The sequence below is a fragment of the Octopus bimaculoides genome, chromosome 1 (assembly GCF_046866305.1).
Source record: "Octopus bimaculoides isolate indiv1 chromosome 1, ASM4686630v1, whole genome shotgun sequence".
NCBI classification, from domain to species: domain Eukaryota; kingdom Metazoa; phylum Mollusca; class Cephalopoda; order Octopoda; family Octopodidae; genus Octopus; species Octopus bimaculoides.
This window is the reverse complement of record NC_142928.1, coordinates 146,283,126-146,298,125: the sequence shown is the minus strand read 5'-3', so window position 1 is coordinate 146,298,125 and position 15,000 is coordinate 146,283,126. Positions and strand designations below refer to the sequence as shown.

General features: G+C 35.9%; 1 protein-coding gene across 11 annotated transcripts in view; it reads right to left on the bottom strand.

The window, feature by feature from the left end:
• LOC106868068 (parathyroid hormone 2 receptor) overlaps nt 1–8,746 on the bottom strand; it is a 729,233-nt gene extending 720,487 nt beyond the window's left edge. For 4 of the 11 annotated variants that reach the window (XM_089359396.1, XM_089359371.1, XM_089359332.1 and 1 more), the window contains exon 1: nt 8,039–8,746. The gene's annotated coding sequence lies outside the window, so the exon portion shown is untranslated. Of the gene's footprint in view, nt 1–3,070; nt 3,092–8,038 lie in introns of those variants that run through there. The other 7 variants (XM_089359380.1, XM_089359335.1, XM_089359353.1 and 4 more) reach the window with 4 other exon arrangements.
• Nucleotides 8,747–15,000: the final 6,254 nt, after the last annotated feature.

The following is a 15,000-nucleotide window of genomic DNA, read 5'->3' as shown; positions in this document are numbered from 1 at the left end:
AATGAAATTAGACACCAGACGTGGTGGGAGCAGAGAGGTAACCACGATAGATTTATACCATATGTAAAGCAGAGAGAATGAGAGGAAGAGAGAAAAGAAAGGAGAGGAAAAGAAAGATAGTGAAATAAAGAGAAAAGAAAGAGAAAGAGCAAGGCTGTGAAAATTAGAAGTTTTAAGCTGGATTAAAGTCTGGTTCTGTGTAGAAGGGTGACATAATCTGCGCTATGATAATAGCAACACTAATAAACACCACATAAAACAAAACATTCATCATTCGGAAGCCAGTATGATTCCGTTAATTGTTTTACGTGCCCAATGATATCCCGAGCAGATATGGACACCCTTTTCGGGTCCTCTCCCCTGTCGCTTGATCCAGCAGAATGTCGAGAATGTGACAACTGCAGGAAGAAGAGAATGGACGAGCAGTGGACTGGTGCTAATTTCATTTGAGTATACTGAAGTAACGTGGAGTGAAGTGACCTGATCAAGGACATAACGCGCTGGCTGGTCCAGGAGTTGAATTCCAGACTTCACGTTCTTGAGCTCAACATCTTAACTCCCCAGAGCGCACGCCTTCATAGAATAACATCATCACTACCGCCACCAAAGTTACCAACGTCGTCGACGGTAATGTCGATTTGATGGAGGGAGTGGGCTTATATAAACAGAAACATTTGATCACTATAAGCAAATCGTTTGTGTGTTTGTTCAGTAAGAAATTGCAGAAACCTCATAAGTCGTCTAACGGCGGCAGAGACCGTTTTATTCATAGCTATCTAATAGCAGCTAAAAATGCTGACACTCCAACAGATAGCAGTAACTGCTATCTGTTGGAGTTTCAGCATTTTTAGCTGCTATTTCTGAACTTCGGTATGTGGTGAAGCAACCTGTTTGCTGATCCCTTAATTTTGTTTATAAATGTATAAGAACTTTTAAATAAGTTCCACACCGATAATGGTGCCTACATACCGAAGGGCTTGGTAAAAATTATTAATTTATTAATAAATTGATAATCCTTTACCCTTTTAATTGTAATAATTATATATATATATATATATATATATATATATATATATATATATACATACATACAGAGAGGGAGAGAGAGAGGTAGATGTGTGTGTGAGCGTACACTAAAGCACGCACACGCGCAATAGGTTTTTATACTGTTTCTGTCCACCAAATTTTATTCAGAGTATTAATCGAATCGAGATTATAAAAGAAGGATCTTACTCAAGGTGCTACACAGTGGAACCGAACCCAGAACTGCAGGGTTATGAAGCAATTTTTTTTTTTAACCATATAGCCGTATCGTATTTATTATTAATACGTTTCTGGTTTTAGAATATATAGTTCAGTGGAGTAGCCATAAGACTTATCATATGATTTTCCCTCTGAAATGATAACAAGGATGTTATACAGTGTATTAAGTTTTGTTAAAGTTTTGTCTATATAGTTGTACAGTAGTAGAATAATATTAGTCAGTTTATATCTTCGATTTCATTATATATTTAAGATTGTCGAAAACTGGTAGATAAAATGACAGATAACAGCTCTTGGGGTAGAAGATATGACAAGTCTCTTATAAGCAATATAGCTTTTAGAGATGTTGTCGCCTAAAACTACACATTCAGTACTATCTATGTGGGCTTTTACACCTTGAAACAAAATGCAATTTTAAAAGAAGTTATGTTTTTCATGGTTCTCTATAAACTTCCTAACATCTTGCAGTTTTCAAAACAACCGTGGTATTTCCATGGCTACTGCTAGCATTAACGATTAAGGAAAAACATAACCACTTCATAAGGAAATTCTAGAAGGAATTTAATTTGTGCAAGGTTTCGTTTATGACTTTATTTCTGAAACATTTCAAATGTAATTGTATGATTTTATTTAATCACCTATGAAATTTAGCTTTAGGAAGGAATAATTAGAAGATTAATTATGCCATAATAATTTTTTTTATGTAGGTGTTCCTTGAGACATGGAATTTATTTCAACGGTTCCCAAGAGCAAAAACACTGGGAAAAGCTGCTTTACACAATCATGACCCGATAATATAAGACACCTACACAACACAATAAACCAGCCAATAGTATCACAACCTACACAACACATACTTTAATAATAACCACCCACTAATATTACACAACCCACACAGCACATACTCTATACAGCCCCACCCACTCTCTAATATAACAAAGCTCACATAATACAAACTCTAACACAATAAACTACCCATTAGTATAACAGAAATCACTCAACTCTATCACCAGTTAATAAAAATTAAATAGAATACACATATTTTTTTTACATAATCGACATCTGACTCTATAATTTATCTCAGACAACACCAACTACAACCAACACAGCTCTACATATCTTACATATGTACCACGCAATGACAAACCACACAACACTAAAAATGAAAACACAGCTAATACAACAAACTCAAAGTACAAACACCAATCGACAAAACAATAAAAGTTACATAGCATTAGGCGCAGGAGTGGGTATGTGGTAAGACGCTTGCTTCCAGATCACATGGTTCCGGGTTCAGTCCTCCTGCATGGTAACTAGGGCAAGTATCTTCTACTATGGCCTCAAGCCGACCAAAGTCTTGTGAGTGGATTTGATAGACGTAAACTAAAAGAAGCCCGTAGTATATATATACATATATATATATATATATATATATATGTATGTATATATGCATCTACGTATTTGGGTGTCTGTGTTTGTCCCCAACCATCACTTGCCAACCGATGTTAGTGTGTGTACGTCCCCGTAACATAGCGGTTCGGTAAGAGAGACCGATAGAATAAGTGCTAGGCTTACAAAGAATAAGTCTTGGGGGGTCGATTTGTTCGATTAAAGGCGATGATCCAGCATGGCCGCAGTCAAATGACTGAAACATATAAAAGAATTAGGTCTACACAATGAACTGATGAAACACTAATACAGAAACATAAAAAAAAAACTATAATCGAGCAGAAACATCAAATAAAAACTCTATAACTGAGCAAACAAAAACAACAGCGCATTCTTCAAAAGACAATAGCACACATACCTTTGGAAAACAGCAGTAGAATCCGTATGAAATTATAACAACGTGATAAAAAAAAAAATATAAAAAAGTTGTAATAGTACAAATGATGAAGTTGAAACGGATTCAAAGAATGATAAAGGTTATCGTGCTATGGAACACGCCAAATCACAAAAACAGTGAGAATGGTAGTGGTTGGGGGAATCACCCAGATATTATTATGAACGATATCCAAGAAAACAAATGTCTAGTAGTACATGTGTTATTTCCTACAGACGACAAACGATACATATCGTAAAGAAAGGGGGGAAAATATTAACAAAATATCTCAAGACGTAGGCATATCGAGCATGATACCGAGAGGAAAATGTTTTCAACTGTAACTTAGTTTTAACTTAGGATCTGTGACTGGAATTTAGTTGAGAGAAATAATGTAGATGTCCGTTAAATATGCATAGACAAATATATACATACAATCATGCAAACAAATAAAAGAAATCCTTCCCCTAGCCATAGGCTCATAAGCCCGGTTTTCCGGATTCTGTGGCGTATACACTCTCCCCCACTGGACAGGATGCCAGCCCATCGTATGATTACTCGTTTTTGCCATCTGCGTGAACTGGAACAACGTAAAATGATGTATTTTGCTCAAGAAAACTATGCATCGCTTGGTTCTAGAATCGAAACCACAATCTTACGATCATAAATGCAACATCCTTACCACTAACCATATACTTCCACTACATGCGTACTCACACATGCATACATACAAACATACATACATGCATACTTACATACTCATACATACATAGATACATGCATACTCACACATGCATACATATATACGTGCACACATACATACATGCATACATACATATATATATACACATACACATAAACACGCGTGCACACATTGACGCACGTACACCTAACGAGCTATTTGGACATCTGACAGTTTATTCCCCGGTTTGTCTCTAGATGATACTTGTTGGGCAAAGAGGGTTACGAGTTTTGTAGAAGCCGTATTGAACCTAAAGTTCTGTACGGGACGGGCAGTAATAACTCCAATAAGAAAAAAAAATTCGGCGGCGATGGTAAACTGGTAACACATGGAGGTCTGATGACTTGGAGAAACATAATAACCGCCCTGCATGCGTCATAAGTTTTATAAACATATATATAATATTATATATATATATATATATATATATATATATATATATATATATATATATATAAACATATATATAATATTATATATATATATATATATATATATATATATATATATATATATATTGTATGATTGACCGTTGACTGAACACTATTCAATTTTTTTCTCCGTGTTTTTCTCCTTGTCTCCGTATTCTTTCTGTTGAAGAGCGTAGCTCGAAACGTCAAAGACTTTCCGTATTCCCGAGCGTCATACTAATATATACTTTTGTTATTTACACCACCTGTCCTCGTCTGTTGTTATTATTTGTATATTCTCCCATATATATATATTGTAATCGTTCAATAAATTGAACCCTACGCTGTTGTTTCTTGAAAAGTTTTCACCTCTTTAATTTTTCATTACTTATATGTACACACACACACACACACACACACACACACACACACACGCACACACACACACACACACACACACACACACACACACACACACATAAGTGTGTGTTTGTGTTCAAACATATACACACAATCATGCTTTCACACACCTACGCATATGCGTGAGTGTATACTTCTGTCAAGATAGCTATTTGATAAATGGAAGAACAAAATGAAACACTGCAAGTTGATATGATCAACAAAAGCCTTTGAAAAATATTACTTTTGCATGACTGCAGTCTAATGACTGGAATCGGCAGAAGATTAATTAAAATAGATATAAAATCTGGAAATTGAGATAACCAGAATATAGCGATCGAGCACAGAATTCCCCATCCACTATATTATATGCCTTAAGAATGATTAAAGCAGATACTGATAAATATATGACCAAACCTCCTAGGACTTGCACACATAAAGAATGATTTAGTTTTGCTCTAGCAATTAATCTGGCTCAAATAGTCAACCTGTTTTATGCTTAAACAGAATCTTTCACACTTACACTACAATGTCATTCTAAAAATAATCTCGTTATTGAAATCCCAAAGTTATAAGATAATAAATGATTAATTCAAAATAACGTGGATAAATAAGCATTGCATCTGACAAATAATCTGAAAGCTATGGGGTAAAATACAGTATTTATAGCCAGCTGTCACTCACGAGTGATAATTTAGCTTGGCCGCATGCACCATGCTTTCGCTAATCTTTTTAGTCCCCCTATTAAGTTGTGAACATATATTCACATCCTCTAGGCTCTCTCCTATCCTCGATCCGTGACACATCTTGTATATGGCAGCTCGTGAGAGGAGGGCAACTGAGGCAGCTGGAGCAGCACTCAGATGTTATTTATTTTCAGTTAAGTAGAATGGAGTAGTGTGAAGTTAAGTGCCTTATTCAAGGACGCAACGTGTAGCCCAATCCAGGAAATCAGCCCATAAATTTTAGAACGCCATTCGAACACTCCTAAATGTTAAGCTACTTGATATCATTACGTAGAGTTTTTTCCAATATAATTAGGGTAAAAAACAAACAAACAAACACAAACAAACGAACGAACAAATCACGTCATTCAAGGATGTAATGTTAATATGAATACAGAAATATTCATAATAACTAATACTGAAATAATAATAATAATGAAAATAATAATAATAATAATAATAATAATAATTATTATTATTTTCAATTTTGATACAAAACCAGTAATTTTGAATGGAGGAGGGCAAGTTGATTACATGCGCCCCTCCTACTTGGTTGGTACTTTATTTTATCAAATCATGATTGGATAAAAGGCAAAGTTGACCGCAGTAGGATTTGAACACAGAGCGTACAGAGGCAAAAGAAATACCATGAAGCATTTTGTCTGACGCGCTTACGATTCTAGCGGGTCCGCCGCCTTAATAATAAATGGATTCATATTTTGATACAAGGCCGAGTAAGCTCGGGGCAGGGAGTAAGTCGATTACATCAACTCCAATGCTGCTATTTATTTTTATCGATCCGGGAAGGCTGAAAGCAAAGTCGACTTCGGCGGAATTTGAACTCAGAACCTAATAAGTCGACAGAAATGCTGCTAAGCATTTTGTCCGAAGTACTAACGATTCTACCTGCACACCGTCTTCGCCGCCTTCGTAATAATAATAATAATCCTTTCTACTAAAGGCACAAGGTTTGAAATTTTATGGTGACATGCCTAGTCGATTACAATGATTCCTGTGCATAACTGGTACTTATTTTATCGACCACGAAAGAATGAAAAGCATAGGAGACCTCCTGGGGGAATTTGAACTCATAGCGTTAAACCAGAAGAAATTATACTAAGCATTTTGTCCGACACGCTAACGAATCTGCCAGACCGCTTCATTATTAGCAATGATAAGGCGGCCAGCTGACAGAATCGTTAGCACTCTGAGTAAAATATGTTTAGCGTCTTTACGTTCTGAGTTCAAATTACGCCGAGATCGACCTTGCCTTTGATCCTTTCGGACCAATCAATTACTGGGGTCGATGTAATCGACTTATCCCTTCCCTCAAACACTGCTAGCGCTGTGCCGAAATTTGAAACCACTATCAGGAATAATAACAACAACAATAATAATAATAATAATAATAATAATAATAATAATAATAATAATAATAATAATAATAATAATCATGATGATGATGATAATAATAATAATTATTGTAATCCTTTCTACTATAGGCACAAAGGGAGATAGTCGATCTCATCGAATACAGTATTCAACTGGTACTTTTTTAATCGACCCTGAAAGGATGGAAGGCGGAATTTGAACTCAGAACATGAAGAAGTTAAGCTGTCTGTCTTAGTAGTAGTAGTAATAATAATAATAATAATAATAATAATGATGATGATGATGATGAGGATGATGAGGATGATTTCATATAGTTGTCCTAGAGGTATCGGATGAGAGGAGAAGGAAAAAGGTATGATATAAAAAAAAAATTAATACATGCACGAAGACAAACATTTTCTAGGTTAACGCAGAAGAATCTTTTATACGATCAGTCGCCCTGCTAGAAAACACAGTCGAACCTTTCGCACATCACCATTTACTGGTTTCAATAAAATAAAAACGAAGACGACACAGTCCCAGACGCACTGACGTCTGCACTACACCACTCGGGATATACGAAAGTGTCTCTAATTAGTGGTATTACTGCGATTCGGCTGTAGAGTTTGTAATGTTTAATATTTGTTTATATTTGGTGTCAAAAACTTTACAACTGCCGAGAAACGTATTTCCTTGAGAATTCTTTCTGAATGAATAGTTACACACACGCACGGACGCACACACACACGCACACACACACACACACGCACACACACACACACACACACACACACACGCACATACACACACGTATTTATGCCTACATGTGTTCTGAGCGCGCGCATATGCATATTTGTGTGTATGCGAATATATATATATATATATATATATATATATATATATATATATATATATATATATATATATATATATATATACACACACATATATGTGTGTGTGTGCGCGTTAAAAATATATATGCGTGTATACATATACATATGTATGTGTGTGTGTATATATATATATATGTATGTATATGTTCGTATACATATATAAGTGTGTAGAAAGCGTGTGTATGAATATATATAATGCTCGTGAATGCTCATTTGCAATAATGCATACCGATATAAATAAACAGGCAACAAACTTTATTCTATCTATCTATCTATCTATTACGTATCTATTGGGTATAATATATGTACGTGTACTTGTGCGTGTGTGTGCGTGTGTAAAATAAAACAAGATAAATAGATAGGTAGATAGAATTAAATCAGTTCGATATGTGTAAACGTTAAATTTTACTCACCCATTCTTTGTGTGCATTCCAGTCTGATGTGACAATCTTTCGCTTTTTGTACTTTTTCAGTAACTTTTAATGACTATGTCCAAAGGTAAGAGAGGGCTTTTTTAAAAGTCGACGAATAAGACTAGCAAATCCACCGGTGTCTGAAGAATCCACCTCTTTCTTTATTATCTCTCCTACTCTGTTGCATGTTCGTCCTTTCATTTTCACATACTTCCTTAAACACGGGCTTTCACTGTGTGCATGAGGGTGTGTGCCGATGAGATTAATAAATATTATCCGCATGTGTTTATAGACGTATATGTGTCGTTTGACTAAAGCACGGTTTGTCTATATGAATGAAATTTATACAGTTAGTTTAGAAAGCGTTGCTAAAAGCTGGGCGGTTCTCACGCAGATATACTATATTTCCATTAAGTTAGAAATGAATACATGCATGTACACACACACACACACACACACACATATATATATATATATACACACGCACACTTATATATGTATTATATATTATATATATATACTCACACTCATATATAACTATTTACTCATTGATATTAACAGTTCTGTTGGTGTATATTTAGTGCCTCTAGCTTTATTTTTCTCTTTTTTTTTTCACTGACTTATTCAATGCGAGCAAATTATCACGAACACGTCCATACCATGGTAGTAACAATATACAACCATTTAGTACGAGAAATCCTGAATGATAAACGAAATAAATAAGTAACATATATTTTCTGTCTGCCTGTCTGTTTGTTTCTCTCTCTCTTTGTATATATATATATATATATATATATATATATATATATATATATATATATATATATATATATATATATATAGACACACATATATAAATAGAAAGAGAAAGACTGATAGATTTATGAAGTTTCCCGCCCACGTGTACGTTTGTGTATATGTAAGTAGGTATGTATATATTTTGCGAGTTAGTTATGTGTTTATGAATGTGTGCATGTGTACATTCATGTATGCAAACATGCGCGCACACACATACATACATGCACACACACACAAACGCACAAACACACACACGCGCGCAGACACACACTAAATTATTGATAGATAGATAAATTGATACATAGAGCGATAACTAAGCAGATAGAAAGATAAATAAACAACTTAGTTATAGTAAGACCGTATTCGCATTAATGATCGACTCAACATCAATAACAACGACAACATGGATGCAGACTGCTTAAACAGAGTTTCTCGTACGCTTAATGCAGTGTTGTGGGGTACATTCCTTTCTCAGGAATATTATGAACACTTGTGTAAACGGTTCCAACAAAAGTCGACCGCATTTGTTTTTAAGTTGACATGAAACCTGACCGTAGCTGTTTCTTTGTATGGTTTACTATGAATAGTATGGTTTACTATGAATAGAAATATTTGGCATGCTAATTGTATATTTTGTATCTCATAATACACATGAAATATAAGACTTCTTACTTTTTTTAAAAGATGAATTCAGGAATATATAGCAGCATACATGCTCTTCTTAAGAAGATCAGAGATGCACGAGGGGGTGTTGAAAAGATCCTGGCTTTAAGGGTGTTGCGAAAGGCCTGGCTGGAGACCCAACTTTCTCAGTTTTTTTACAGGGCTTAGACAAACTGAAGGAACATCGCAATAATTGTGTGAATGTGAAAGGGAAATATGTTGAATTAAATCACAATTAACTGCTCTTCCTGTATTTTCTTTTACCCAAAGCACCCACTCGTAAGCGATATTTACAAAATATCTGAATTAATTATTGCATATTAATAAATATGGAGAGATATATTTTGTTTCTGTAAAAGGTGGGAGTTGTGACATTCATGCCGTTCCTAAATGTATTATTGTCTTAAAGTTTAAGCGCTTTCTCAACAAGCGTGTGTGTATGTGTGTACGTGTATATATACATATACATACATATGGGAGTTCTTGTCGTTAATAAGGAAAGTATGAAAAGGCGGCGAGCTGGCAGAATCGTTAGCACGCCGGGCGAAATGCTTTGCGGTATTTCGTCTGCCACTGCGTTCTGAGTTCAAATTCCGCCGAGGTCGACTTTGCCTTTCATCCTTTCGGGGTCGATAAATTAAGTACCAGTTACGCACTGGGGTCGATAAAATCGACTTAATCCGTTTGTCTGTCCTTGTTTGTCCCCTCTGTGTGTAGCCCCTTGTGGGCAGTAAAGAAATAGGTATTTCATCTGCCGCTACGTTCTGAGTTCAAATTCCTCTGAGGTCGACTTTGCCTTTCATCCTTTCGGGGTCGATTAAATAAGTACCAATTACGCATTGGGGTCGATATAATCGACTTCATCCGTTTGTCTGTCCTTGCTTGTCCCCTCTGTGTGTAGCCCCTTGTGGGCAGTAAAGAAATAAGAAACGTTAGCACGCCGGGCGAAACGTTTAGCAGTATTCCGTCAGTCTTTAAGTTCCGAGCTCGAATTCCGTCTAAGTCGACTTTGACTTTCATCCTTTCGAGGTCGATAAATTAAGTACCAGTTGCATACTGGGATCGATCTTATCGACTGGACCCCCTCCCCCAAACTTTTGTGACTTGTGCTTAGAGTAGAAAACAATAAAGGATGTATAAAAAAGCGGCGAGCTGGCAGAAACGTTAGCGCCCCGGGCGAAATGCTTAGCAGTATTTCGTCTGTCCTTACGTTCCGAGCTCAAATTCCGCCGAGGTCGACTTTGCTTTTCATCCTTTCAGAGTCGATAGATTAAGTACCAGTTGCATATTGGAGTCGATTTAATCGACTGGCCCCCTTCCTAAAAATTTCAGGCCTTGTGCCTAGAATAAAAAAAAAAATCTATGAATGTCATAGCTTTATGAACACACACACACACACACACACACACATATACATATATATATATACTAAGTTTTTGTGCCAGCATGTAGATATCTGAGTATGCGTGTGCGCACATGTCTGTGTATATATTTTATCCTTTATCTTTTACTTGTTTCAATCATTAGACTGTGGCCATGCTTGGCTACCGCACTGAAGGATTTAGTCGAAAGAAGTCGACGCCAGTAATTATTTGTTTGTATTAAAGTCTGGCACTTCTTTCATTAGACACTTTTGCCGAAGTCCTAAGTTACGGAGGACTAAAGAAACCAGCACTGGTTATTAAACGTTTATGGTGGGAAACACACAAACATAACTACAAAGATATAGACACGAACAAAAGTATACATACTCAAATAATCACATACAGATAAGCTCATATATATATATACACACACACATACATACACACACACACACACACACACACACACACACACACACGCACACACACATATATACATATACAAAAATAAGAGAAACGACCAGCACAAGTGGACTACTATATGCTAGAAATAGATGCCGAATCATCTAACCACGAAAAAAATATATGTTCTCAGTAAAAATTTAGCGACACAACAGACTGTAAAAGGGCAAGACAAATGAAAAAAATACTAAATTAAAAAAAAAAAACTATTAACCTACGTACCATGGTTTCACCTGTTAAAATTTACATAAGTAAATATCTGCAGGATCATCAGCGTAGTCTGTCGATTTGAAATATAATTTCCAGAACTAGACACAAGACGTCCACCCGAAAGGGAGCACGTGTAGAGTTCTACAAATTACATTCAGTGTATCCTTTCAAATATCTTCAATCTGGCGCGCTAAGTTCGGAAATAATTCTGCAGTTAATAAATTTTTGCAGCTAATTTACCGGTTTGAGATCATCATTATATAAAATTTATTAATGAGGATACACACACATGTATCTTGTGACGGACCGGCGTTTCTTCTAAGGGAAATTATTTACTCCACAGAATCTGGGACACAGTCGTTAAGAGCTTATGTCATGAGAAGGAACTTTGATCATCTCGACGTCAAAAGAATTTCTATAAACTTTCGAGGGAGCGTAAAATAATTCTTTTTTAGAATATCTCGAAGTACACAGACAAAAAGCTATAAATAATAGCATGTGGATATTAGGTCAAAAAGCCTATTTGGATAGAAATATTCGAAGGCTGCTTGTGGGGAAACAAATCCACATCTACTGAAGACATTGTCTTTCTGTAATTTCTGTCACTAATTCCATTAGAAATAGCATGAATATCACAAAATCACATTCTCAGATTTTCAGATACAAACATAAAAGCTAAGCACTGCGTGGATTCATTAAACTCACTTTGAAAAGAAAAGTGACGGTGGAGAGGGAAGTGCTACGCCCCTGTGAATTTGTGAAAAGATGGGTAAGTGTGACAAAAATGGCTGGACTGAATGGCCGTACTTTAAGTATAGTCAGAGTAATCCTGGATCCATGGGTTCCTTGATTGGCCGTAGCTGGAATTTATCCCGTATCAGGAGAACTGCACTATTCATGTTTATCTGACACATTGTATACTCTGTGTACTTTTATCGTATTCCACCGGCTTTTCCATTTCTTTCTCCCTATCCTTTATGTAAATTCCCACATAAATTGTTACTGTCTTTGTAATGTCCACTTCATTTTGCCCCTGTGGCTAATAAAACAAATCATAATTATTGTTACGATTAAATCCCACTCTTTCTTTGTGCTGGTTTGTCTTGTGTCGTCCCCAATCTTTTACATAAACCCTCAGTGGCGAATAAAGAAAGATTCTTGTTCTCGTTCTAGATTTTCTTGTTCTTGTTCTTCTTGTTCTTGTTCTTGTTCTTGTTGTTCTTGTTGTTCTTGTTCTTGTTCTTGTTCTTCTTACCACCACCACCACCACCACCACCACTACTACTACTACTACTACTACTACTACTACTACTACTACTACTACTACTACTACTACTACTACTACTATTATTATTATTATTATTATTATTGATTGATTGAGAGAGTAGTGCATGCCATCAAAGTGACACTGAGGTAAAATATACGAATCACTGTATACCCATCATGACTACCCGTCCGATAAGGGTACACCAGGCACATGCATCACAATCATATATGCACGACATGGTGATATCATATAATAAACAGCCCATGACCTTGCAGGTGAGGCCCAGTTAGAATTTTCTTCAGGTCGAGTGCCCAACGCGCTCGAAAGGTCCCTGAATAAGGGTTATTTAGGGATGTTGAACAAAACACCTATTATTCAAACCCTAAAGAATTCCTCTCGAGACATAGCTATGATGTTCTCCCAGTATTTCTGTTCGTGATCAGAAATGCACATACCGTCAGCCAATAAGGGCTATGCTCAACTGGTTTTGGTCGAATAACCGACAAGCAAATCTGTAGTATTGAGCAAAATATTTACTGTAGCCCCTCTTTTATACCAAGACAAAACAATGTTCATGATAACACTTCCAATCAGTTAAGATAAGAAGCCACAAGGGCCACTGTCTGGTGCATTATTATTATTATTATTATTATTATTATTATTATTATTATTATTATTCATTAGTTTTATTTTTATAACGTGCTTTCACTTCACTATCGAGCGCAGCTCTGTGTGCCTTGGGTGTGTGCTGTGATGCTCTTATGGTTACTGTATTGAAATTGTTTTGCGTAGGATATGTGCAGTGCCCAGTAGTGCAATTTTCTGTATGTTATATATATTTGTTCCTCTTAGGAACAGAAAAGATTAATCAGAAGGATTTTGAGTACTTGAAAGATTATGGAAAGCTTGGGGATATATAAGCTTGCAAATAGTAACTCGCTACTCACTTAAATTCTACCGGGAATAAGACCAAACTGGAGCAAAATCGAACAATAAATTTAAATGATAACTTCAACTTTCTTGCGTAATGGCTGTTAGGTGAAAGTCGAAATGCGAAATTAGATTACTAATAAGTTTATTGATTAGTATCTCAATCAATGATTGTCCTGACGTTATTCTGATTTTATTCTTAAGATTCTTTTATAAGAACAACCACTCTTAAATTAATACACATGGCGTTTGAATATCCCCGCACGGTTTAAATCAGCTAGTCACTATGAGGTACTGGACATTACAGTTCGTGTAAAAAAAAAAAAAAATATTTACAGACGTACGAGCGTAAAGAGTAACACGCTGATTATCCTGTGTGCGAAAGTGTAGTTTGCAGTAGAGCTTTCGATATATCTTTATATCGAAAGAATGCTCAATACAATAATATAGAGGAAAAGCAGTTCGCTCTCATATTCATGCAAGTTTAAGCACACCAAGTACTTTCAAAAATAGGAATATTTGGCACACACACACACACACACACACACACACACACACACACACACACACACACACAGATAGATACATATGTATATGTTTATGTATAGATATATGTGAGTACACACACACACACACACACACATATACATATATATATATATATATATATATATATATATATATATATATATAGGTACATACATACATACATATATGTATGTGTTCTATTCTTTCATTCTTTTATTTGTTTCAGTCGTTTGACTGCGGCCAGGCTGGAGCACCACCTTTAGTCAAGCAAATCAACCTCAGGAATTATGCATTGTAAGCCTAGTACTTATTCTATCGGTCTATTTTGCCGAACCGCTACGTTACGGTGACGTAAACACATCAGCATCGGTTGTGAAGCGATGTTGGGGGGGGGGGAACAGACACACAAACATATACACACACAAGTATATATATGTATATATAGTCAATTCAAACATGAACAATCAAGAAAAAATACGAAAAACACGAAAAAACAACAACGCGAGGACGTGGAATAAGTACAGTGTTATTGGACGCTCAGGAAAGGAAAGAAAGGAAAGAGGAATTCACATTTTGAGCGGAGCTCTTCATCAGAAATATAGAAAAAGCTCAAAGAAGGGAAGACAGAGAAAAAATCGCCAACGATGCACACGCGGTCACATATGACGGGCCTCTTTCAGTTTCTATCTACCAAATCCACTCAAAAGGCCTTGGTCGGCCTGAGGCTATAGTAGAAGACA